Below are 25,549 nucleotides of genomic sequence, written 5' to 3'. Positions count from 1 at the left end.
TCAAACCACAACAAATGCCAGCACCAAGAAGCTCCTACAAGCACACCTTGCTTCTCTGCAATTACAACAAATCCAAGGTTTTCAACATACTCAGGACGTTACTACTATCAAAGGTGGAATCGATCAAATGAAAATGGACATTTCTGAAAGGTTGGATTCTAAACTTCTAGGAGCTACAATGCTTGACATTAAGAGACAGCTCAGGAAGAATTCTGATCTTGCCACAAAGATAGATGTCTTGGATACAAGAATGACAGCAATGGAAGCTTCTCGTACTGCTATACACCTTCATCAAGCTCAACAAACTCAATTGCTTCAACAGTTAGTGGCAGTACAAAGTTCCTCTTCTACTCAACTCCCCTCCACTCAGTAAGGGGGAGAAAAGTTCAAGTGAGGGGGAGCTACAGCTACATGTGTAGATCAACAAAGTGATTGTGCCAACAATTGCTTTCACAAAGCCACCAGCCATAGATAGCATTGATATCATAAATCTGGCAGCAAAAAAACTTAACATGGATGATAATATGCTAAAGATTGATATAGCAGCAACTGAGAAGGAGTTAAAAGAAAAATGGAGAAAAATATACGCAGATATTCAAAAAAAGTTTGGGCCAATTCAGAAACCAGACAAAGTCTTCAATCATCACTCTAAAGTAATGAAAATCTCTGTGAATAACATGAGTATGAACTATCTGGAAAAAGTCCAAACTTCCTCCATCAATTCTCCAAAGAAGGATCTCATTATGAAGGCCAAAAGGAAATACTTTAAGTTTTCACATAAAAATCCTATGGATACAGTGTTTGAAACACATAGGCCAGATGAGAAGAAACTGCTGGAAATGTCTATTGCATTCTACAAAGATCCAACTGATCTAGTACTTAAAAGGAGAATTGCTAAAATTTACAGAAATGGTAAGGAGATTTGTGTGATGGTTGGACACCAACTATTTGTGGAAGCTAAGAAGGAAGAGAAAAAAATAATCAGGCTAGAAAAGAAGCAAACTGCTTTGGACGCTAAAAAGTAAAAGAAAAAAAAAGAACAAGCTGCTATCTTGTCCAAGCTTCAAGCTGTAAGAACCACAACAGAAACTTCTGAACAACCATCTGTAATTACTGAATCTTAAGATCAAGTAGTGCAAGATGAACCTCTATAGACAAAGAAACCAAGGTACAAGCAAAGAATCAAGAGAAAATTGGACTTCAGTGATGAGGAAAAGGAAGATTCTATCCCCAAGAAACCTACAACTACAACTCAAAGATCAAAACCCTCAGTGGTATTTGAAGAATTCAAGGTGGTAGATCCAACAAGGAACATTCATGGTGAGCCCATAATTCCTAAGGATGAGCCAGTAGACTGGGATAGTTTACCAATTCCTGAGCTAAATTTTCCTATCTTCAACAAGCCAAAGAAGACAAAGTCTAGAGCAATCAAGAAACTGAAGCCTATATCTCTCAGATCCAAGGCTCTAACCAAATCCCAACCCACAGTCAACAAGAGAGATCTCATGTACATTTGTGACATCAAGGAGTTTTCTGACTTGAATCTCTACTTGAATGAACTGGAAAAAGTAAGAGGAATTGATTCTTACAGACATCTTCCTGAAAGAATGGTATTTAGATACAAAGGAGGGAAAGAGATGACATGGCCTCTTCACAGGATTCTCCATGAAAGCTAATCTATTCTGATTAAAGTCTACTCATTCTTCAAAAAGAACTTTGGATACAATGTGACTGCAAGAAGAATAGTTCTAAAGAGGATTGAGGAACTAAGGAGTACTAGAGCCAAAGATGCACTTCCAAAAACTCTATCTATTCCCTTTACAGGAAAAAGAGTGCATCTAAATCCCTACCGGCTGATGGAATTCATGGATGATAAAGGTGTTGGAAGATTCTTCAGATTGGAAGACTAAATGAGTATCTCTAGCCATGAGACTCTTTTGGAGATGTAGGAAATGCTAGATCTCTCAGAATCTGATGAACTTGAGTTCCACAGACAATTCCAGAATCAAATTGAAGAAAATAACAGAAGGCATGGAAAGAAATCCAAACAATCAAGGAAATAAATCTATCTGCTCAGACTAGAGGAGCACCTTGATAAAAATTATGAGCAATGTTGTGTATATGTTGTGTACTTGATGATTTCATCAACAAAACACCTTGGTAGATTTTACTTAGTGAAAATGTAGCACACGATGGATAAAGATTATAGTCCCGATGGATAACTCATTTTAGTCCCGACGGATGATGACTTATTATCCATCGAGTGAGTAGCTTATGTAACAATAAGTCTGTAGCACATTTCTGCATACATATTATTTAGAATCGGTAGTAGTACTTAAGTCATGTTGACTTTAACTAGATATGCAGAATAGGTTGATTAATTGTACATATATGATGTCTTGTAATTCTGCATAAATGAAATGGAGTCAAGTGCCTGATTGCTACCCGAAGGATAAACAACAATAAATTCGACACATGATCAACAACCCGATGGATGATTAACAACCCGATGGATGATCAATAACTCGATGGATGATCATAAACCCGACGGATAAAGAATTCAAATATATGTTGACAGTGACAACACAGTCACATGCGTCGAGTGTATGCAAATGGAATGTGGTAGCCTATTCAACTGGGTATTCGAGAACAAAGAAGCATTGCCATTTCCATGCTATTATGAAGAAATTCAAAGATTCTGGAATAGAGTAATGAAGTAGCATTGTATTAGACTTGATAATTTTTGTTTTATTATCCTGTCTTATTACTTTGTAATCCTGGTGATATATAAACCAAGAAGCAGCAATAGAATAGTAAATAAGGAACTAAGCAACCAAGAGAGAAACATTTGTAAGCTGTATTCTTAGCATTTCTCTCGTTCTTAGTTGTTATCATTTTGTAAGCAGCTGTGAGCTTTTTACACACAGAGTTCTCTCGATCTATTTTATATATCTCTGGTGGAATCATTCAAATCCACCAAAAAGTTTTTAAAGACTCTTGTTTTTAATTACTTGTGTTTTGATTCATTTTAAGTAACTATTCCGCATTATGCTAATCAATTCACACTTATATATATATTTGAGTTAGAACATTTTTATTAAAGAAAAAGTTTCAAGAATTCCATTCAACCCCCCTTCTGTAATTCTTGTTACATTGTTAAGGGACTAATAAGCAAGTTCTTTGTGTACTTTGCATTGTTCAATTTTCAGCAAACTTATAGCACTTATTAGTTTTATCTACTATTTTTCAATCTCTATCTTTATGATGTTTTGTTGTCATCAAGTTTCTTTTAATTTATGGCTACAATTCCAGTAGACATAAATTGGGGGAGATTGTTAGGAATATATTAGGTACTTGATGATTAGCCAAATAAAACACCTTAGTAGATTTAACGTAGTGTATTTTGTAGCACCCGAAGGATAATCAATTACAGTCCCGACGGATAAATCTTTATAGTCCCGACGGATGATTAGTTGATATCCACCGGGTGAGTAGCTTATGTAATAATAAGTCATGTAGCACATTTCTGCAAACAAATTTTTATAGATTTTGCAGTAGATTGTGAATCATGTAGACCACTAGTAGATGTGCAGAATAGGTTGATTAAGTTTAAATAAAAGATATCTTGTAATTCTGCACAAATGAAATAGAGTGAAGTGATAAATGGCTACCCGGCGGATGATCAACAAAGCTACCCGACGGATGATCAACAAGGCTACCCGGCGGATAACAAGCATGTACCCGACAGATGATCAATTCAAACATCTGTTGATAGTGACAACACAATCACATGCGTTGGGTGTTTGCAAAAAGGAATGTGGTAGCCTGTTTAGCAGAAAAATGAGAACAAAGAAGCATTACCATTTTCATGCAAACTATGAAGATTTTCAAAGATGCTGGAATAGAGTAATAAAGCAACATAGAGTTAGACTTGATAGTTTTGTTTTATTATTTTGTCTTTTGCTATGTAAACCTGGTGATATATAAACCAAGTGCAGCAAGTAGAACAACAACTAACTAGACTAAGAAAATACATTCTCAGAGAAACATTTGTAAGTTATATCCTGTAGCATTTCTCTGCAAGTTTTAGTTATTCATACTTGTAAGCAGCTGTGAGCTTATTTGAGCTACACAGGGTTCTCTCTCGAGATATATATATATATATATATATATATATATATATACATGGTGGATACATTCTAATCCACTAGAAAGTTTTAAAGGCTTGTGTTTTTATTACTTGTGATTTGATTTCTATAATTTTGTCATTCCGCACCTTGCAAATCGAACACTTATATATATTATAAGAACCATTTTTCATAAATCTCAAAAAGAAGCCAGAATTACATTTAACCCCCCTTATGTAATTCTTGTTGTATTGTTAGGGAATAACAGTGTTTGGAACAGTAAAACGAGGAATATAAGATATTCGGGGAAATATATATTCATATATAAATCCGCGAGGGGTCTTGCTACACTCCGGTAAATAGATTAATTGGCTACAATCTAAGAACAACAAAGTTCCTAGCTTCTACAAAGATCAACAAATTAAATCTTATATAATGATCTAGCTTTTGTTTGTCTAAGGATTTAATTACCGAGTAACGATTATAATGCCCCTATGATTATACAAGAGTTAAATCGGGCATTATAATGTTACTCCGGTGAGAAGATTAATGGATATAGATTTTGGTGTATATTTTCCCTGTCTCTCTTTGCTTCAATTCTTCAGCTCCTTTGGGAAAGAAGATGAACAGAACAATTCTGATTGCTCAATCTGATCTGCTGCTGAGTGTAGACTTTTATATCAATTCAAACATGTAGCTAAAAATTAACCACATAAATAAATTGATTGTACAATAAAGTCGTGGCTGAGGAGTTAGTTGCGACTGGGGCTTCTTTCCTTTACTTGTGACTACAGGGAGTATTTGGCACTTAGTTTTATTTCCACCAAAGGTTACTTGCGACCACATGAGCTCAGTACTAGTACTTAAACAAAACTGATCAGACAAGAGTTTCTTGCGACTCCTGTTACTTGCGACTTAGTACAATACATGTACTTAGTTTTCCTATTCATTTGCAAGTAAAGTACTTACTTGCGACTTGCAAGTAGTACCCCTTGTTCCCCTTTTTCTTTTATTATTTATTTTTTTATTTTTTTTGTTTTCTTTTTCTTTTGTTTTCTTTTTCCTTTTTTTGTGTTCTCTTTTTTTTTTCTTTTTCTTTTGTTTTTTTTGTTTTCTTTTTCTTTCTCTTTTTTTTGTTTTCTCTTTTTTTTTTCTTTTATTTAAGTTTAAATTGCAACTAAATTAATTTATAAAATAAACTTAAATATAACTTATATAAATAAACTAATTTAGATTTATAAAATGAATTTATTTAAATTTATAAAATAAATCAATTTAAGTTTATTAAATAAATTATATTAAAGTCCGTTAAATAAATATATTTAAGTTAACAATTAAACTTTGAACTAGGCCAATCCCTCTGGCTGTTTAGCTGTATATCCCGCGCACCTCTTCTCGTACTTTAACAGATAAATGTTCAATCCAGGTACGTTCCTTAACTTAACAATTCTTCTAAAATTAATACCTAGATTCCTTTCACGAGCTGTTGACGCATAGTGCAATTGGTCTGGTTCATAGACGACTAACCTCGATTCAGGTCTTTATATTATGGCCATGATTATATTGTTAAGCTTGGAACAACTTTATCGCTTCAGACACTGATTGTCAATAAACAATTGTACTTTCACTGGAATCCTTTCTGGTACTTTAGACAACGTCTTCATTGCTACTATAATCTTGAATATTTCATTCACTATTCTTCACCGACGCTTGAACATATAAATGAACTCCTGTCAGTGAGTATAATTTCAAGACTGCAGTTATCTTCTTTAACCTATGTCTATACCATGCCTTCAATTCTTCAGATTCCTATGCTTCGAACACTGTCTATCTTCAATCAATGCCAATACACTAAAATCTTTCGGTAGCACTTATACACTGAATCTCCATCATTTCTAAAACCCTAAAAGTCTTTACCCTTTATTCTTCACTGAGGCATGAACATATTAATGAGCTTCTTTCAGTGACCTGTAAACAGACTGGAAGCTTTCTTCTAATCTTTTGATTCTTTGTATTTGCCTTGTCTTCATTTCTTTGATTTCTTGTGTAGTTATAGTATTATTAACCTGTCATGTTATAGTGTTGTTCTCGTGTTGAGTTATCACGTAACTGTTCATATAGCTACGCAGTCTCACCAACACTATGCAATACACAAATAACGGGATGCGCCCTATAGGGTAGACGCGTCCACGGTGACAGAAATGTAAAGGAATTCTAATCGATTATACTCGATTTGGGGATAAATCTATGGTAACCCTAGAAACATATAACTGAAGATCGAAGGAGAAAAATATAGCATGTTTATAGATATATACATAAATACATACAACTTAAAAGTGAAGAACAGTAAAATGAAACTGAATAAGATGTACGGTTTTTCACTTCCTACAGTTACTCAAAGAAATGAAGAAATGAAAGGAGAATTTCATACCTTGGAACTTGGGAATCAATTGATTGGAAGAACTTGAAAAATGACTCGTTAAATCGTCAGATTCTTGATAATAACTTCAAACATCTACGGCTATGGTGGTTATCAGAGAGAGAGAAGAGAGTAAAGTAGTTTACATCTTTATTGAGGGTATTTATAGAGGAACAATAATGGTGACGTGTGGTACAGCTGTCATGCAACGGCGAGAAATGAATCAACTTCCTAAAAATAATTGTACAAAGCAATGATGCGCCCACAGATGAGGACACATCCTGATGTCGAAAAAATAGAAAGCCAAATTTCACTAGGTGATTCTAAGTATTGAAATTCCAACTTTTTTTTCAATTGCATATGAAATTTGGGGGGTAGTTGTTATAGCTAAAGTTTGGCATTGGGTCGTTTCGGGTCAAATACTGGTCAATTGAAATCAAATTAGGGCAAAAGGAAGAAGGATTAGGTTTGAAGCTGTAACACACAAAAGGAGGATGCGCCCTCTGTATATAGGATGCGTCCAATATTGAGTAGATTCTGTGATTTGAATTGTTTGAGATCAAGGTTGCCATAGGATGTGGAGGAAATCTCAATGGGTGGAAGACGCTTTCAGAGTTCAGGGCGCGCCTTGCATGAGTAGAGTTGACAAGATAGATTGTCCATATCTTGAGGTTGCAAGACAAGGGAAATGTGTGCATTCCACAGGAAGAGGACGCGTCATATCCTTGGAGATGCATACTTTTGGATAGTTGGGCTTGTCCTCACCTAGGACAAGGAAAATAGAAAAATCTTGAGGACAAGGCAAGCATGGAAAGAGGAATCGAGATTGTTTTCACTAACATATTTGTTGCAGGTACTCTTTGTAAAATTCCCTTCTTGAGTCAGTCAAGGGGGGGTGGTATATTAAGCTGGAAGGGGGGTTGAATAGCTTAATAACTAATTTTAAAATTATTATGACGCTTTAAAAAATTTATCCCTTTTTAAAACTTTATTGAGTGGTTATGCAGTTTATATGTACGAAAAATAAAGTGCAAGGAAAGAAAATACCACACAACGATTTTATCCTGGTTCGCGATGGCGCAACCTCTAATAGATTCACTCACTCCTACGTCCAGTCCCCGAGCTCTTCTCCCGGACTCAAGATTTTCCCTTATAATAAACTCGCTCCTTTAGTAGGCGGAGAAGCCTTTATGCCCTTACAAATATTTGTCTTGGTGCGTAACACAAGGGTCACCACCTCAAAAAAATGTAATACCTATAACACTTATCTTAGACGATAACTCCCTGTTATTTCTTCAAAGTTGATGTAGAACCCTTGTGTGGACTTGGCTTCCTTAGCTTTTTTCGGTCTTGGATCTTAGTGATCCAGTCTTGGGTCTTTCCTCTTCTTCACGGTGCAAATACTACTAACTCCCTGTTAGTACGTATAGGACTTGGGTCTTAGTTCTAGAATCACCTCACGTCACTTCACCTTACTATAAAACTAATAAGACAATCCAAAAAACAACAACTATAGAGAAAATATGGGTTGAACTAGTATGTTACGGTACTAGCCCACAAGATAATATAATATTCAAATAAGAATATTAAATATCAACTATGTATACTTGACTTGAGATATAGAATAATATGTCAAGTATACTTTTGATTACTCCATCTTTATAGAATATATGTTTATCGGAGTAATGTAAGAAGTCTTTTATATATATAAGCAATATAGCTTATGACTTCTTTAGTATTCTTCTTCTTCCGATTATGTATTTATAAATCGAAGAATACTTTAGTTATAATCTCGGAATTGTAACTTATCCTTTTTAAGCTCGTAGGCTTAAGGATTTTAGTATACTTATATTTTGACAATTATATAGCCAAAGTATACTTTTAACTTCGTGCATAATTTATAAGTTCTATATAATCCAAGATCGAGATAAAAGAAGTGCAAGTAATTGGCTTTGGATTTGTGCTTTTGAAGTTTAGGTGGATGATTACGAAGTTTACTATTTATCGATTTCTAATCCCACGGAACACTAAAGATGTTAGTAGGGATTATACGATACTTTTCGTAATGATACTATATACACGAACTATGTGTTGGCCAAGATCCAAATAAATGAAGTGCAAGTAATTGGCCAACTCGTGTGATTAAGTCCACCTTTGAAGCTTAGAAGGATGATTACAAAGTTTACTATTTATCGATTTATAATCCCACGAAACACTAAAGATGTTAGTGGGGATTATATAATACTTTTCGTAATGATTCTATATACACGAACTATGCGTTGGCCAAGATCGAAATAAATGAAGTGCAAGTAATTGGCCAACTCGTGTGATTAAATTCGTCTTTAATATTTGAAAAAATTATGAAGCTTACTATTGATCAAATTATAATCCCATGGAACACTAAAGATGTTAGTGAGGATTATACGATACCTTTCGTAATGATTTCTGTATTCACAAAATACGTTGGCCAAGATCGAGATAAATAAAGTGCAAGTAATTGGCCAACTCGCGAGGTTTGTCAAATATGAAATCTCACTCGTGAGGAGATATAGAGATTTATGAAATCTCACTCGTGAGGAGTTATAGAGATTTAATTACTTGTATTTTATAGATCTTCTTCTTTTAAATCTTCTTTTTGAAGATCAAGTACTTTATTCAAATTCTGAGTTCGAATCTTTGTTCTCTTTTCTTTGAGAACCTTCTTTATAGGAGATCTAGTATTAGAGCTTGAGATGAAGTAGATAAATTAAGTACAAAGCTCAATTAAAAGAAACTCAAAAAAGAAGCTAAAAATTACCACCTTTGGAAAACGGTCGAAAAAGTTCACCGAAAAAATTCGCCGGAGGTTCGGCCGGATTTTGGAACTATGGTCAAACTTGGGCAGCCTTTCGGGAGGCCGGAGAGTGGTAGTTGATGAGCTCACTTGGTGGGATAAATCTTGGTTGGGTGAAGCTAAGCTTGTATATCAAAAACCATGTATGTATGTAAGTATATAGAAGAGAGAGAAGGTTTTTGAGAAGAAGTGTATGTATAGAATTTGAAAGAGATGAAGAGAAACACTTCTTGAAAAAATCCAAGCAACTTTGTGGTTCTTTAGCTTGGTTGAAATGGGTTGGGGTAAGGTTTATTTATAGGAAAAGTTAGGTGGATTGAATGGTGGAGATTTGAGGAAAATGGATGTTGGATGTTGTATGTCACATGGATTGATGACTTGGCAAGTAGGTTGTATATCTTTGACATAGCCATATAAGACAAAAAACTTTATGGGATTCAAAACTCAGCTGATATATTTAATTAAATATATATTTTCCTTTCATTTTAATTATTTTTTAATCATTTTAAATAAGCATTAAACACCATTAAATATGACCACCCTAAAAGCTCTTAAATAATATCATAAAAAATATGATAATTACCTAAATAATATAAAATGATGTGCTGCAAGTTTTGGTCAACTTTGATCAATGGTAACTAGGTCAAACATGGTCAACTATGGGACCAACTGCCTCCAAATTTGTGCCCAGACAAAAATTATTGAAATGATACGAAAGTTTTATCATGCATAGAAAATACCATTTAAATGATCTATACAAAATTCAAGTCATTTTAGTGAGTGAAAGTATTTTATTTAAAATATAGACTGTTCTGTCAACCTTTTCTTCCGAGTAAAAATACCGATGGTCTTGAATTTAAATATATGGATCTTTTGACCAAAGTTTTGACTTGAATAAATACTTAAAATATATTTCCTAGGAAATATTTTAGAGTATTTTTGAATAATTTTATCCGAGAAATGCTGATTTTACGAAATGAGAGAAAATTACTTCACATATACATGGAATGGGTTATAAAAACGGATATTAATATTTCAATCATGAATATTAATAAAATTTGGATAAAAACTCTTTTGATGGATGTAAAAATATATTTTGGAGCGAAGAGTAAAATATTTTTGATATAGCACGAGTCTTCTAAGGAATATATATGATATATCCCTTTTTCGAGCTTGTTGCCTTATTGACGTTGCAACTGAGATCTAAGACATATCATGTCTTGATATTTCTTCTTTGATCATATTTCCTTAGAGATATATTCCATAGTGATATAATTTTAATGTTTCAGGATAGTGAAATATCTCTTTTATATACTTGAAAATAATTTTTCTAGTTTGACTATTTTGACTTCATTTGGATCAATTAAAATCATGTCCTAATGGAGAGGATCTATTTTATTTAAATTTTATGTTTAATCGTACAAATACTAAAATAAATAATATATCGAAGATATTATTTCAATCTTCCCCTTTTTGGTATTTGCCAAACAAACATAAAATTTAAAATTTTCAAATGTGTGTTTCCCCTTGGTGCATGCATGCGTTTTAAAAATATTTTTGCCAATACAGTTTGTAGGACTAAGCTTGATTCCTCTCTTAGGATAATTCCTGCAAAATCCTTGTTAGTTTTATCATATAAATAGAAGCACAATGTTTTAACTAGCAACATCTAAGGTTTTGAAAAATGAGGAGGGGTCCAAATTCTCTTCCCCTTTTGTTTGGAAGATATCCATAAAGCAGTATCAATATATGCATTGATGAAATATTATTAACAATATTGGTTTGATACATAGTAAGTACAAGATATTGTAGCATTTATACATGGTAAGAGAGTATTTATCAAATAGAATTTATAGATCAAAGAGTATAATATAAACTTGAATGTTGATTACTCAATAAGTTTAGCAAGTATGCATTCGGATTGTAAAAGTGACTGTAAGCAATCAAGTTATGTTTTATTCACCTATCATATTACATCCTAGTCAAGCAATACTCAATATAAGAAGACATGCAAAAGTTTTTAGAAACTATACTTGTGAGTTTATATGATTCAAGCTAGAAGATTTGCTGAATAACAACATGCATTTGATCAAATGATATTTCATTTGTGATCAAGAAAAATGTCTATTAGTACAAGTTCATATTTGAGAAAAGCTTTAAGGTACTAGAAATCAGATTATTATGCAAGACTTTTTATTAACAGAAGCTATGATTGTGATATAAAAAATTCAGTCAATTTAAAAACACTTGCATATGATCAATTTCGGTATTTTTACAGAAAGGACAGAAGTACAAATTAATCCCGATTAGAATTTATATATATATATATATATATCCTTTTATAAATCAGTTTTGTATGCATGTCATTTAGATGACTGAAAATTAGTGTATAGTAATCCTTGTTTAAGTTAAAGAGAGTTGCCAAACTATAAGCTACATAACTTTTCATTCAGCATTACCTGATACATTCTAGTGTAGTACAGTCTAACAATTCATACCATTATCTATTTTTACAGAATAATCTCAACAGCTAACCAATTACAAGATCAAATGCTAATACAATCTAGTCCCTTTCTATCATACAGACTACATGCTTTACATATTTCTTCAAGCTAATACATTCTATATAGAAAAGGCTAAACAAACTTATACTACCCATACATCAAGTCTAATCCATTGAAGTAAGTACATAATCTGAAGAGCTATACATGTTCTTACCATGTCAAAACTGGATGCTTATAGCTTCGGTTTGGTTTTGAAGAAAAACATAACTGTATACCCTACTTACTTGGGGATTGAATTTGGAAGGTGCAGCTGATCAACACAGGATCTATTCTCAGTAAGTCCATGCGTTACTCCTGCAGAGTATCAGATAGTGCACAAGTGCAAACTAAAGCCATAGTTAGTATTCATATATTAATTCCGATCATAACAGAATACAATGTGCAGTCCACATATAGAACAAAACTATTTTCTATAAGTTTCATTGTATTAGATAACCAACAATCTGAATAAGAGAGAGTATCATGACAAGCTAATTATGCTAATAAATCAACCTAGTTAAACATAATGAATTGGAATCAACAGGTTTTAGATATTAATCAATAGTTTGAGAGTAATAATTTGCACAACACATTTATAGTATTTTAACTCCAATAATCATCCTGTCCCTGCATAAGCTAGATTATCATTATAATAGCAAGGTCAGGAAGTATCATTCTGTTTGCATCAATAACTTAAACACAATGCAGATTATATTTACATGAAGAAAAAGTGTTCATATGAATCAGTGCGGTTCACTGATTAATTAGAACAAGGTTCCGCACCTGTTTAAAGATTACAAAGCATTAGGAGTGCATACACTCAATTAAGTTCAACCAAATTCAAAACAAAGTTAAAGTTACAGTCATTAAATCAAAAATTCAAAAGTACAATTCAAATTACACCAACAGAAGTGCAATAAATCAAGCACAAATTGCAGCATAGTATAAATTCATCCAAATTCAGCAAACATACACATATCACCCAATCACATTTCCATCAACATCACACACATGAACCAAATCAGGAAGAGTTTCAACAAGTGGTCCTCTTGCATCCATACCTATGTCATCTAACTCATGAACCATAGCTAAGTCATCAGAAATTGGAACTCGGAAGGCATTCATATTCACTTGGTCAGTCACACAGTGGTCTCCTAGGGTAAATGCATCTATGTTCTCAAGATATGCAATTCTGTTTTTACAAGACACAATTACACCCTCTAGGTAGGTTACCTTTTCCTTAATGTCATTGTTTTCTGTTTTAACCCTCCTAAGTTCATTTTTAAGTTCATTTATCATGACTCTAACATACACATAATTAGAGAGAAAGACATCTTTTTCTCTAATTACAGGAGGAATCACAGTAGCTCCAACCTCTTGTGGTTCACAGTGCATGAGAGGAATTTATGTCCTAATGTGCTCATTTGTGATGTGTAAATCACCTAGATTAGTAAACTTATCAAGATGATGGATATTGCACATAAGAAAGAAATAAGTGATGAGGAGTCCATATGGCATGTATCCTACCAGATTAGTATTTATCATATTTAGAAGAATGACATAAGAAATGCCAAAGTTGATTTTGTGGTTGTAATGAAGATAAATCAGTTAACATCATAAAAATCAAAGTATTTACTTTGATCAGGTTTGGGCAGGACATTTTCCCTTATGATAAGTGCAAGATGCTGAAAAACTCCTTTAAAATGCTTAAAATGGATTCCATAGTTAACATCACAAAGATCAGATGGAACATCAGACTCACACAAGACACCAAGCATAAGTTCATACTCAGCTTTGTTGAACACAAACAAGGAATAGATATCATGACATGGCAATTCACACAAGTGCAGTGGAAGGTGTAGTGCCCTATTAAGACTCTTATTATCAACACAAATGATTTATTGTTCACAGTGGTTGTAAAATGCAAGACTCCCTCTACACCCTTAATGATATTCATATTACAGTAAAACTCACCCATGAGATGTATGAAGTACTGTCTACTCAAATGAAATACTAATCCCTCCCACTTAGAAAGCCTAATGACCCTCTCCACTTCACCAGTTAAGTTCACACAAATACCAGGCTGAACATTCTTGACTAAGTCAAGGAATTTATTGGAATTAGAAGGGTTAGCAACGTCTGGTGGTGGAGGTTTAGAGGTGTTGGTGTTTGTGTTTGTGTTTGGTTCCTGTCTTAGGTTTGATTTTCTAGTGTAGACTCTGGCTTGAAATGGTTTGGCTGTTCTAGGGTTTGGAGAGTGAGGAACTTGAAATTTACTACTCTGATAGAAGGGGATAGTGTGATTTTTGAAACCTTTCATGTGGTTTCTTCGATGAGATGGCCTTTGGTGACTGTTTCTTGGGTTTGAAGGGTTTACTATTTTGAATGATGAGGATTTATAGTGAAGAAACTATTTCTTTTCTATATCTTCCAGCAGATATGGATTTGTGATGGCTGGTCTTGGCTTAGGGTAGAATGGCCTAGCATTTGGGTTCATAACTGATAAAGTGAAGTATGCAAATGAAACGTGTTTGTGTATGAATGCAGCAGATGTAAATAAAGTATATAAGCATGCACATAGCACAAAATTCAATATCAGTTAGGAAAATAATTTTATGTAAAGGAGCTTTTACTATTCATGAAATGCAATTTGCAAAGATTTGATGTGCAGAGGCATGGTTTGCATAATTCCATATCCTAGGTATGTGTATAATGCAGCTAAGGTATGATGTTTGAAAGCTGACATATGCAAATAGTGACTAATAGTACTAGAAAATACCATTTTAGTACTGTTAGAAGTACAAAAAGTACACAGATTTGGGAGAATGTGTGACATAAAGGTGAAATGCAGCTTACTCTACATCATAGGATCTAGCAAGTGACACACAATGCATTTAAGAATGTTCATTTTTGAGAAAAGATCAGTGCAGAGATGTTGTCACCTTTTGAAAGAATTTAATTTTCTGAAATATTTTAGTTTTCAGAAGGAATGTCACATTTATTTCTTAAGACATATTGTTATTAATGAGATGCAACCAAGAGAATGTTATGCACATTTAACACAGAACAATACATCTATATGAATGCACAACAAATTTTCAATTAATTTAAATAGAATTCAAGGTAACACAACACTCAGACCATTTATATCAGATAGAACACTTTAAATGCAAAAGGTTTAAATCAAATGCCACCTAAAATTTCTAAGTAGCCATTAATCACAACAGTGATCCAGATACAGGGATGCACAAGGCTCCCTGTCAGGTCTTACTGTGAGGGCTGTGTGTGCTTGTGATTTTATCTTGTACTCTAAAAGATCAATTTATGCTCTTTATCAAATCACAGTTTGCATAACAGTCTTCTTTAACATTACAGATTACATTAATTTCATGTACTTATCCAGTAAACACACATACTCAGAATATATAATATTCAGGATCAAGTTCATAGTATATAAATGTAACTGCACAAGACAGACTAGGTTCAATGTATCACTTAAAAATTTATCACAGTTTATACCCCTTAAGTGCATTTGTACCGTTCTCAACAAATCATAAACACAAAGCAATTTTCTGATTGTTTCTTTGATTAAAGAGTTTTTTTATGAGATATTACTTGTTCACAATTCTTAACAGTTGACATTAATCAGATAGCTTGCACCTACTTTAGTGATACTATTCCCTTAAGTAGGTCTGCAGGTTCTATCATTCATAGCTACTATTTGATCAGTTCTTTTACCAAAAACCTCTTACACAAATATTAAATTACAGAGACTCTTCTTCAATGAATAGAAACCAGTCAAACTATCACATTACATAAGAGATATTAAGTAAAATTTCCTTAGAAATACAACTTTAGTTAATTCAATTTATAAAACAGGATAACAGAAATCATTGTTTATTTTTAGACCTTCATACACAGAGAGCACATACTTTCCTAGCTTCCAAAAGCTGTTTCTTAGTTGTAAAATAAAGTTTTGTTAATCAAAAAACACAAGCCCCTTAATTAAGTACAAGAATTGATTTTGCAGTTTATTCATTGAAGTAGTTATACCCTTATCTTGATTATATATCAAAAGCAACATGAACCACATTCAAATCTCTACTCTCTACTCGAGTATACAGAAAACATTCATTAATCATACTCGAATTTTAACTAAAAAAAACTTGAATCACATTCAATTTTAACTTGAATATATCAAACACATCATGAATTTCATTCGAATTTAACTTACATGTATCAAAAACATAAACCATGTTTGGATTCGATATATCACAGATAATAATCACAAGTCATATTCCGATTTATACTCTCAATTTGCATAAGATCAACAATCAATCACATATGAACACGCCTAATCACAGATTCACAAAAATTCAAGTATGAACATCATAGTCTCAGAATTTTAAGGGATTAATTGGAAGAAAATAGCTCTTACCTGAGCCTATAGCTTGGCCTGCCTATTAGGACTTACCTGGTTGATTCAGTCATGGACTGAGTCAACTTCCGATTCACCGATTTAAGCCACATGCACCTCTGATTTAGCCTCTTGGGGTTGTTTATTCAACCATTCCACTTGATACCAGTCTTCTCCTGTCATCTAAACTAAAAGAACAAATTAGGGTTTCATAAAATCGGAATCAAAAGTGAAGTTTTAGGTATATATAGCTAGATATATATATATGAATCAAACGATCTAATGTTCGATTTGATGATTCTCGATCGATTTATGTATAAATCGTTGATTTTTATCATCAAAATCACTTTGATTTCACCAACCCAAGCAAGATTATTCATTAATTGTATGTTCCTGACTACAGATAATAAAATATAAGTATAATAACAGATGACTTTCATCGAGAATCAAAGAATAATCAAAGAAATATAGATCTAAGGTTTCAAAGAATCGGAGAAGAGGCGAGAGGCGAAATAGTAGGATTTCAAACGAACCGTGTAAATGATATTATACACAAAAATGTTTGTATATATATTTTAGTAATTCCACGGCTGCGATTTGATCAATTATATGATCAAGGGTCCAGATGCTAGGGTTATATCAAATTGGGCTCTAGAAACTACAAATGGGTTGGGCTTCTGGTTTTATGCCTGGGCTGTTTGAATATATATATATATATATATATATATATATATATATATATTTGTTTATGTGTGTGTGTATTAAAAAGCATATGGGTTTGATAATGAATTGGGCAGGACAAAATTTTTGTTTGGGCTGGATACAACACATATAAAATTAACCCATAAAATATATTTATATAATATTTTTTTGTAAAAATATTTTTCAGAATATCCATGAGTATATATATATATAATAAGAATATATGTATATTGATATATAATTATAACCTATGAGAATAAAAAACCTTTTATAAATCTCACTGAGTAAAAATATTTACTCGGAATAGTTTTATTTTCCCGGTTAATCTGAGCTATTTAAGATCTCATTAAATCTAATCAATAAATTTCTTTATTGACAAATCTGAATTTACGAGACTTAACAACTTATCCGGGAAAATATCTTTTTCGTGAGATGGCTTAACTAAACCCAGAAGATAGATAATATGATTTCTTTTTATTGTCTATCTATTTTATTGATTCCAGCATTCCTAAATCCAGACGGAGTTTAGTTAATCTTTCAAAATTCAATGGTTTCATGAATATGTCAGTGAGATTAAGCTCAGTATCTATGTGAGTCATTTTTATATCGCCTTTATTGACATGACCACGTAAGAAGTGATATATCACATCTATATGTTTAGATCTTGAATGCAATACGGGATTTTTGCTAAGATCAATAACACTCGTATTATCATATAAGATTAAGATCACATCAAACTTTATATTAAAGTCAGCTAGTGTTTGCTTCATCCACAATAATTGAACACAACACTTTGCAGCTGCTATATATTCAGCTTCTGTTGTCGAGATGGATACGGAATTTTGTTTCTTTGAAAACCAAGAAACTAGGCATCCACCGAGAAACTGACAAGTACCACTAGTACTTTTTCTGTCGATTAAATGCCCGGCATAGTCTGAATCAGAAAAACATACTAAGTCAAATGGTATTCCTTTTGGATACCAAAAGACCAACATTAGTAGTTCCTTTAAGATATCTCAATATCCTTTTTACCGCGGATAAATGAGATTCTTTCGGTGCTACTTGAAATCTAGCACACTTACAAACACTATATTGAATATCGGGACGACTTGCAGTGATATAGAGCAAGCTACCAATCATTCCCCGATATTTCTTTGTGTCTACAGGAATTCCTTTTGGATCTTCTGTTAATTTATCGGATGTTGACATAGGATTAGAGATGGGTTTGGCATTATCCGTTTTAAAATTTTTTAACATCTCTTTAGAATATTTTGATTGAGAGATATGGATGCCTTCATCAGATTGCTTTATTTGCAATCCTAAAAACAAGTTTAATTCTCCCATCATACTTATCTCGAATTCTTTACTCATATTATCAAAGAATTTTTTAAATAGTGCATCATTTGTTGAACCAAATATGATGTCATCTACGTATATTTGTACGAGCAATATATCATCTTTTTCTTGCCTCGTAAATAAGGTTTTATCGGTTGTTCCCATATTAAATTTGTTTTCTAAAAGGAACTTGCTCAACCTTTCATACCAAGCTCTTGGAGCTTGTTTTAGTCCATATAGGGCTTTATATAATTTATAGACATAATCTGGATGGTTTGCAGCTTCAAAACTGGGAGGTTTTTTTACATATATTTCTTCTTCTAATATCCCGTTTAAGAATACAGATTTCACATCCATTTGGTATACTTTGATATTTTTATGACATGCATAAGCCAATAGCATTCGAATTTATTCAATTCTTGCGACCGGTGCATATGTTTCATCAAAGTCTATACCTTCTATTTGGGTATATCCTTGTGCGACTAATCTTGCTTTATTTCAAACTACTGTTCCATTTTCATCTAATTTATTTCAAAATACCCATTTTGTACCAATTATAGAGGTATCAAGAGGCTTTGGTACAAGTTCCCAAATTTACTACGAGAAAATTGGAGTAATTCCTCTTGCATTGTAGAGATCCAATCCTCGTCTAATAAAGCCTCTTTCACGGTCTTAGGTTCTATCTTAGATAGAAAACTAAGATGATTCACAACGTTTTGATCTTGTGACCACGTTTGAACTCCCTTCCTTAAGTCTCCAAGAACATTATCTAGTGGATGACTTTTTATAGTAGAAATTTCTTTGGGAAGTTCATCTTCCTTTTTGTCTAATTCTAATGGATTTTTGTGAATGGGAGTCCCGATATCCATATTTTCGAATTGTCGAATATTTTCAATATCATCTTGTTCGACATTTTCTTGGTCAACAAGATCTTTGTATTTCGCGGGTGGTTTGCTTTTATCAAATGCCACATTCATTGATTCTTCTACCATGAGCGACTTTAGATTAAACACTCTATAAGCTTTACTATTATTCGAGTATCCAAGAAATATACCTTCATCCAATTTCAGATCAAATTTTGTAAGGTATTCTTTTGAATTTAATATGAAGCATTTGCTTCCGAATACTCGAAAGTAGCTTAACTTGGGAGTTTTGCCAAAATAGATGATGAGGATCAAGGAATGAATATGTTAATTTGGATTTGGTTATGCGTACTTGTGGTGATGTTCAATTGGAGAGGATGCAAACATGGGTTATGCAGCTTACTTGGACAACAAGGAATAAAGGAGCGATGCATGAAGTTGGACAAGTAGTTGATTATTATATAATTATTAATTCGAATTTTGCTTGCAAGTTTTTACCTTTCACTTGAAAGGGTTTTTCTTGTTTTAAGCACTTAGGATTTTATTTTCCTATTTGGATTTGGTTTTTATCTTTTTTCTATTCGGATTTGGTTTTTAAATTTGTTTCCTAGAAAGATTCAGATATTGGCTAATTCAAGCTGATATTGAATTTCTCTCGGAATCCTATTGGGTTTGGGTTATTGTCTTATCCTATAAATACCCTTCTAATGTAATCTTTTAAGGGAGATAATGGATGATATAAAACTTGTGTTTTGAGATTAACTATGAGTAGTTTTTCTTTTCTCTAAACTTCAATTACTGGATTGTTTTGAAGGTTAGATTCGAATTACTTAGTTTCTGGATTGATCTAAGCAATTTGAGATTCAAAGTTCACGTTTCTGGATTGATCGTGTTCTTTTGAAATATCCTCTTTTTCTCTTATCCCTTTTCTTCTTCTTCTTTCTTTATTTGTGGAGAGATCCACATCAATTTGGTATCAAGAGCCAAGGTTTTTTCTCCAATTTCTTAATTGTTGGGAGATCTAGGTTTCAAAAAAAAAAAAAAAATTGCTATTCGCGAGTACTGTTCACGAGTACTGTTCATCGGCACTGTTCACGACACTATTCACCAATTTTTTTTTTCAGATTTTTCTTATGGCTACGGATGAATTGCTCAGAAAATTACTTGGAAAATTGGATGAGATTGATAAACGTACTCAAAAGCTTGTTAATTCAACAGAATCGAGGTTTGATGCATGGGATAAAATTTTAATTAAGGTGAAAGATAGTGATGAAGTCTTTGATCCTGGTATAGATCTTGGTTACTTTACAGGTTTGGGTAACATAGATGATTTTGTTGAATGGGTTACACAAGTCGACAACATTTCTGCTTATACAGGTTGGACTGAGATGAGAATATTCAAGATTGCAGCGCTTAAACTTACAAAGAAAGCAGGCTTGTGGTTTGATAATCTAAACACAAAAAGAGTTAGATCTGGAAAAGAAAAGATTATGACTTGGACATCTCTGAAGAAGAAACTTCGTGCAAAATATATTCCTTTGCATTATAAATTCGAATGTATAATGAAGATGACATCCCTCTCTCAAGGTACTATGAGTGTTTCCGAGTATACTTCTGAATTTTATAGATTGCATCTTATTTGTGACTTGGAGGAGACGGAAACAATAAAAATTGGAAGATTTATTCGTGGATTGAATTTGCCTATTTATCGAAAGGTTAAATCAAGTCCATATATCTCGTTTAATGATGTATGCAATCTTGCTTTGGAATTTGAATCTTTTCAACATGACGAGAAATTGAAGTCATTCCTTCACGAGTTTACTCTTTCAGAAGAAACTAAAGAAGAAGATTTTGTCAGTGTGGAGAATGTCGCGGATCTTGTTGCTGATTACCATGTGTTACATGTGGTGACTACATCAAGTTTGGATGAAAAGGATGAACCAGTTACAAAAGAAGCTATAATAGAGAAGCATGAAGAAAGACAATCACTTGTTGAGAAAGTCTTGATTGTTGAAAAAGATCAGATAGATGCATCTCCTAAATTTGTGCATGACGAGATTGTTGAAGGACAAGAGATACTAAAGGAGACGTTCGAAATTAAAGAGGTTGGGTTCAAGGGAAACAACATTATCCTAGTGGAACACAATGATTTTCTGTGGGTAGAGAACTTGTTGAATTCACCTATCTCATCAAACTATCTTATTCTTTCGAGTTTACTTCCTAAGATATTGCTGATGGAATTGAAATTTAAGGCTTTCAAGTTCTACGAGAAATCACCTCATTATGTGCTTATTCTTAAATACTTTAGAACTCGAGGACGAGTTTTCTTCAAAGGAGAGGAGAATGATGAGGATCAAGGAATGAATATGTTAATTTGGATTTGGTTATGCGTACTTGTGGTGATGTTCAATTGGAGAGGATGCAAACATGGGTTATGCGGCTTACTTGGACAACAAGGAATAAAGGAGCGATGCATGAAGTTGGACAAGTAGTTGATTATTATATAATTATTAATTCGAATTTTGCTTGCAAGTTTTTACCTTTCACTTGAAAGGGTTTTTCTTGTTTTAAGCACTTAGGATTTTATTTTCCTATTTGGATTTGGTTTTTATCTTTTTTCTATTCGGATTTGGTTTTTAAATTTGTTTCCTAGAAAGATTCAGATATTGGCTAATTCAAGCTGATATTGAATTTCTCTCGGAGTCCTATTGGGTTTGGGTTATTGTCTTATCCTATAAATACCCTTCTAATGTAATCTTTTAAGGGAGATAATGGATGATATAAAACTTGTGTTTTGAGATTAACTATGAGTAGTTTTTCTTTTCTCTAAACTTCAATTACTGGATTGTTTTGAAGGTTAGATTCGAATTACTTAGTTTCTGGATTGATCTAAGCAATTTGAGATTCAAAGTTCACGTTTCTGGATTGATCGTGTTCTTTTGAAATATCCTCTTCTTCTCTTATCCCTTTTCTTCTTCTTCTTTCTTTATTTGTGGAGAGATCCACATCAATTTAATTGATGTGGATCGCACCACAAAGAAACAAAAATAAGAAAAACCCTTTCAAGTGAAAGGTAAAAACTTGCAAGCAAAATTCGAATTAATAATTATATAATAATCAGCTACTTGTCCAACTTCATGCATCGCTCCTTGATTCTTTGTTGTCCAAGTAAGCTCCATAATCCATTTTTGCAATCTCTCCAATTGAACATGACAACTAGTACATATAGCCAAATCCCAATTAACATATTCATTCCTTGATCCTCATCATTCTCCTCTCCTTTGAAGAAAACTCGTCCTCGAGTTTTAAAGTATTTAAGAATAAGCACACAACGAGGTGATTTCTCGTAGAACTTGAAAGCCTTAAATTTCAATTCCATCAGCAATATATTTGGAAGTAAAATCGAAAGAATAAGATAGTTTGATGAGATAGGTGCATTCAACAAGTTCTCTACCCCCAAAAAATCAATGTGTTTCCACTTGGATGATGTTGTTTTCCTTGTCCACAACCTCTTTAGTTTCAAACTTCTCCTTTAGTATCTCTTGTCCATCAACAATGTCATCACGCATAAATTTAGGAGATGCATCTATCTGATCTTTTTCAACAACCAAGACTTTCTCAACAAGTGACTGTCTTTCTTCATGCTTCTCTATAATAGCTTCTTTTGTAACTGGTTCATCCTTTTCATCCAAACTTGATGTAGTCGCCACATGTAACACATGGTAATCAACAACAAGATCCGCGACATTCTCCACACTGACAAAGTCTTCTTCTTTAGTTTCTTCTGAAAGAGTAAACTCGTGAAGGGAAGACTTTAATTTCTCATCTTGTTGAAAAGATTCAAATTCCAAAGCAAGATTGCATACATCATTAAACGAGATATATGGACTTGATTTAACCTTTCGATAAATAGGCAAATTCAATCCACGAATAAATCTTCCAATTTTAATTGTTTCCGTCTCCTCCAAGTCACAAATAAGGCGCAATCTAAAAAATTCAGAAGTATACTCGGAAACACTCATAGTACCTTGAGAGAGGGATGTCATCTTCATTATACATTCGAATTTATAATGCAAAGGAATATATTTTGCACGAAGTTTTTCTTCAGAGATGTCCAAGTCATAATCTTTTCTTTTCCAGATCTAACTCTTTTTGTGTTTAGATTATCAAACCACAAGCCTGCTTTCTTTGTAAGTTTAAGCGTTGCAATCTTGAATATTCTCATCTCAGTCCAACCTGTATAAGCAGAAATCTTGTCGACTTGTGTAACCCATTCAACAAAATCATCTATGCTACCCAAACCTGTAAAATAACCAAGCTCTATACCCGGATCATAGACTTCATCACTATCTTTCACCTTAATTTAAATTTTATCCCATGCATCAAACCTCGATTCCGTTGAATTAACAAGCTTTTGAGTACGTTTATCAATCTCATCCAATTTTCCAAGTAATTTTCTGAGCAATTCATCCGTAGCCATAAGAAAAATCTGAAATTTTTTTTTTGGTGAATAGTGCCCGTGAACAGTGCCGATGAATAGTGCCCGTGAACAGTAACCCGTGAACAGTGCCGATGAAAAGTAATTTTGTGAACAGTAACCCCCGTGAACAGTACTCGCGAATAGTAAATTTTTTTTTTTTTTTTTTTGAAACCTAGATCTCCCAACAATTACGAAATTGGAGAAAAACCTTGGCTCTGATACCAAATTGATGTGGATCGCACCACAAAGAAACAAAATAAGAAAAACCCTTTCAAGTGAAAGGTAAAAACTTGCAAGCAAAATTCGAATTAATAATTATATAATAATCAGCTACTTGTCCAACTTCATGCATCGCTCCTTGATTCTTTGTTGTCCAAGTAAGCTCCATAATCCATTTTTGCAATCTCTCCAATTGAACATGACAACTAGTACACATAGCCAAATCCCAATTAACATATTCATTCCTTGATCCTCATTGAACCTGGCTCTGATACCAAATTGATGTGGATCTCTCCACAAATAAAGAAAGAAGAAGAAGAAAAGGGATAAGAGAAGAAGAGGATATTTCAAAAGAACACGATCAATCCAGAAACGTGAACTTTGAATCTCAAATTGCTTAGATCAATCCAGAAACTAAGTAATTCGAATCTAACCTTCAAAACAATCCAGTAATTGAAGTTTAGAGAAAAGAAAAACTACTCATAGTTAATCTCAAAACACAAGTTTTATATCATCCATTATCTCCCTTAAAAGATTACATTAGAAGGGTATTTATAGGATAAGACAATAACCCAAACCCAATAGGATTCCGAGAGAAATTCAATATCAGCTTGAATTAGCCAATATCTGAATCTTTCTAGGAAACAAATTTAAAAACCAAATCCGAATAGAAAAAAGATAAAAACAAAATCCAAATAGGAAAATAAAATCCTAAGTGCTTAAAACAAGAAAAACCCTTTCAAGTGAAAGGTAAAAACTTGCAAGCAAAATTCGAATTAATAATTATATAATAATCAACTACTTGTCCAACTTCATGCATCGCTCCTTTATTCCTTGTTGTCCAAGTAAGCTGCATAACCCATGTTTGCATCCTCTCCAATTGAACATCACCACAAGTACGCATAACCAAATCCAAATTAACATATTCATTCCTTGATCCTCATCAATAGAGCTCGTAAGGAGTTTTTTGCTTTATAGATCGTAGCAAAACCTGATTAAAAATATGGCAAGCCGTTGACATAGCTTCGGCCCAAAAATATTTAGTTCGACGATATTCATTTAGCATTGTCCTAGCCATTTCTTGGAGTGTTCTATTTTTCCGTTCAACTACTAGTTTGATTGTGGAGTATATGGAGCGGAAAAATTATTTGTGATGCCATGTTCATCACAGAAGTTGGTAAAACTGGAATTCTCAAATTCTTTACCATGATCAGTCCTTATATAGACTATGGTTTTATTTTGTTGATTTTGAATCCTTTTACATAAAGAAGAGAAGGATTCAAAAGCGTCACTTTTGCCTTTGAGAAATTCCGTCCATGTAAGTTGTGAATAATCATCTACGATTACCAACGTATATGAGCAACCTTCGAGACTTTGTATAGGAACCAAACCAATAGGATCCATATGTAATAGCTCTAGAGGTCTTGAGGTAGATACCATGAATTTTGCTTTGTGAGAGGATTGAATTCGTTTACCAACTTTGTAAGCTTCACAAATATGATCTTTATGATAGTTTAGCTTAGGTATACCTTGTACATGGTCTTTAGTTGATATATTCTTTATCAACTTCATGTTGGGATGTCCTAATCTTCGATGCCATAGCCATGGATC

This window comes from Apium graveolens, chromosome 4 (assembly GCF_009905375.1).
Source record: "Apium graveolens cultivar Ventura chromosome 4, ASM990537v1, whole genome shotgun sequence".
NCBI classification, from domain to species: domain Eukaryota; kingdom Viridiplantae; phylum Streptophyta; class Magnoliopsida; order Apiales; family Apiaceae; genus Apium; species Apium graveolens.
The sequence above is the reverse complement of the archived record's forward strand: the minus strand, read 5'-3'. Positions refer to the sequence as shown.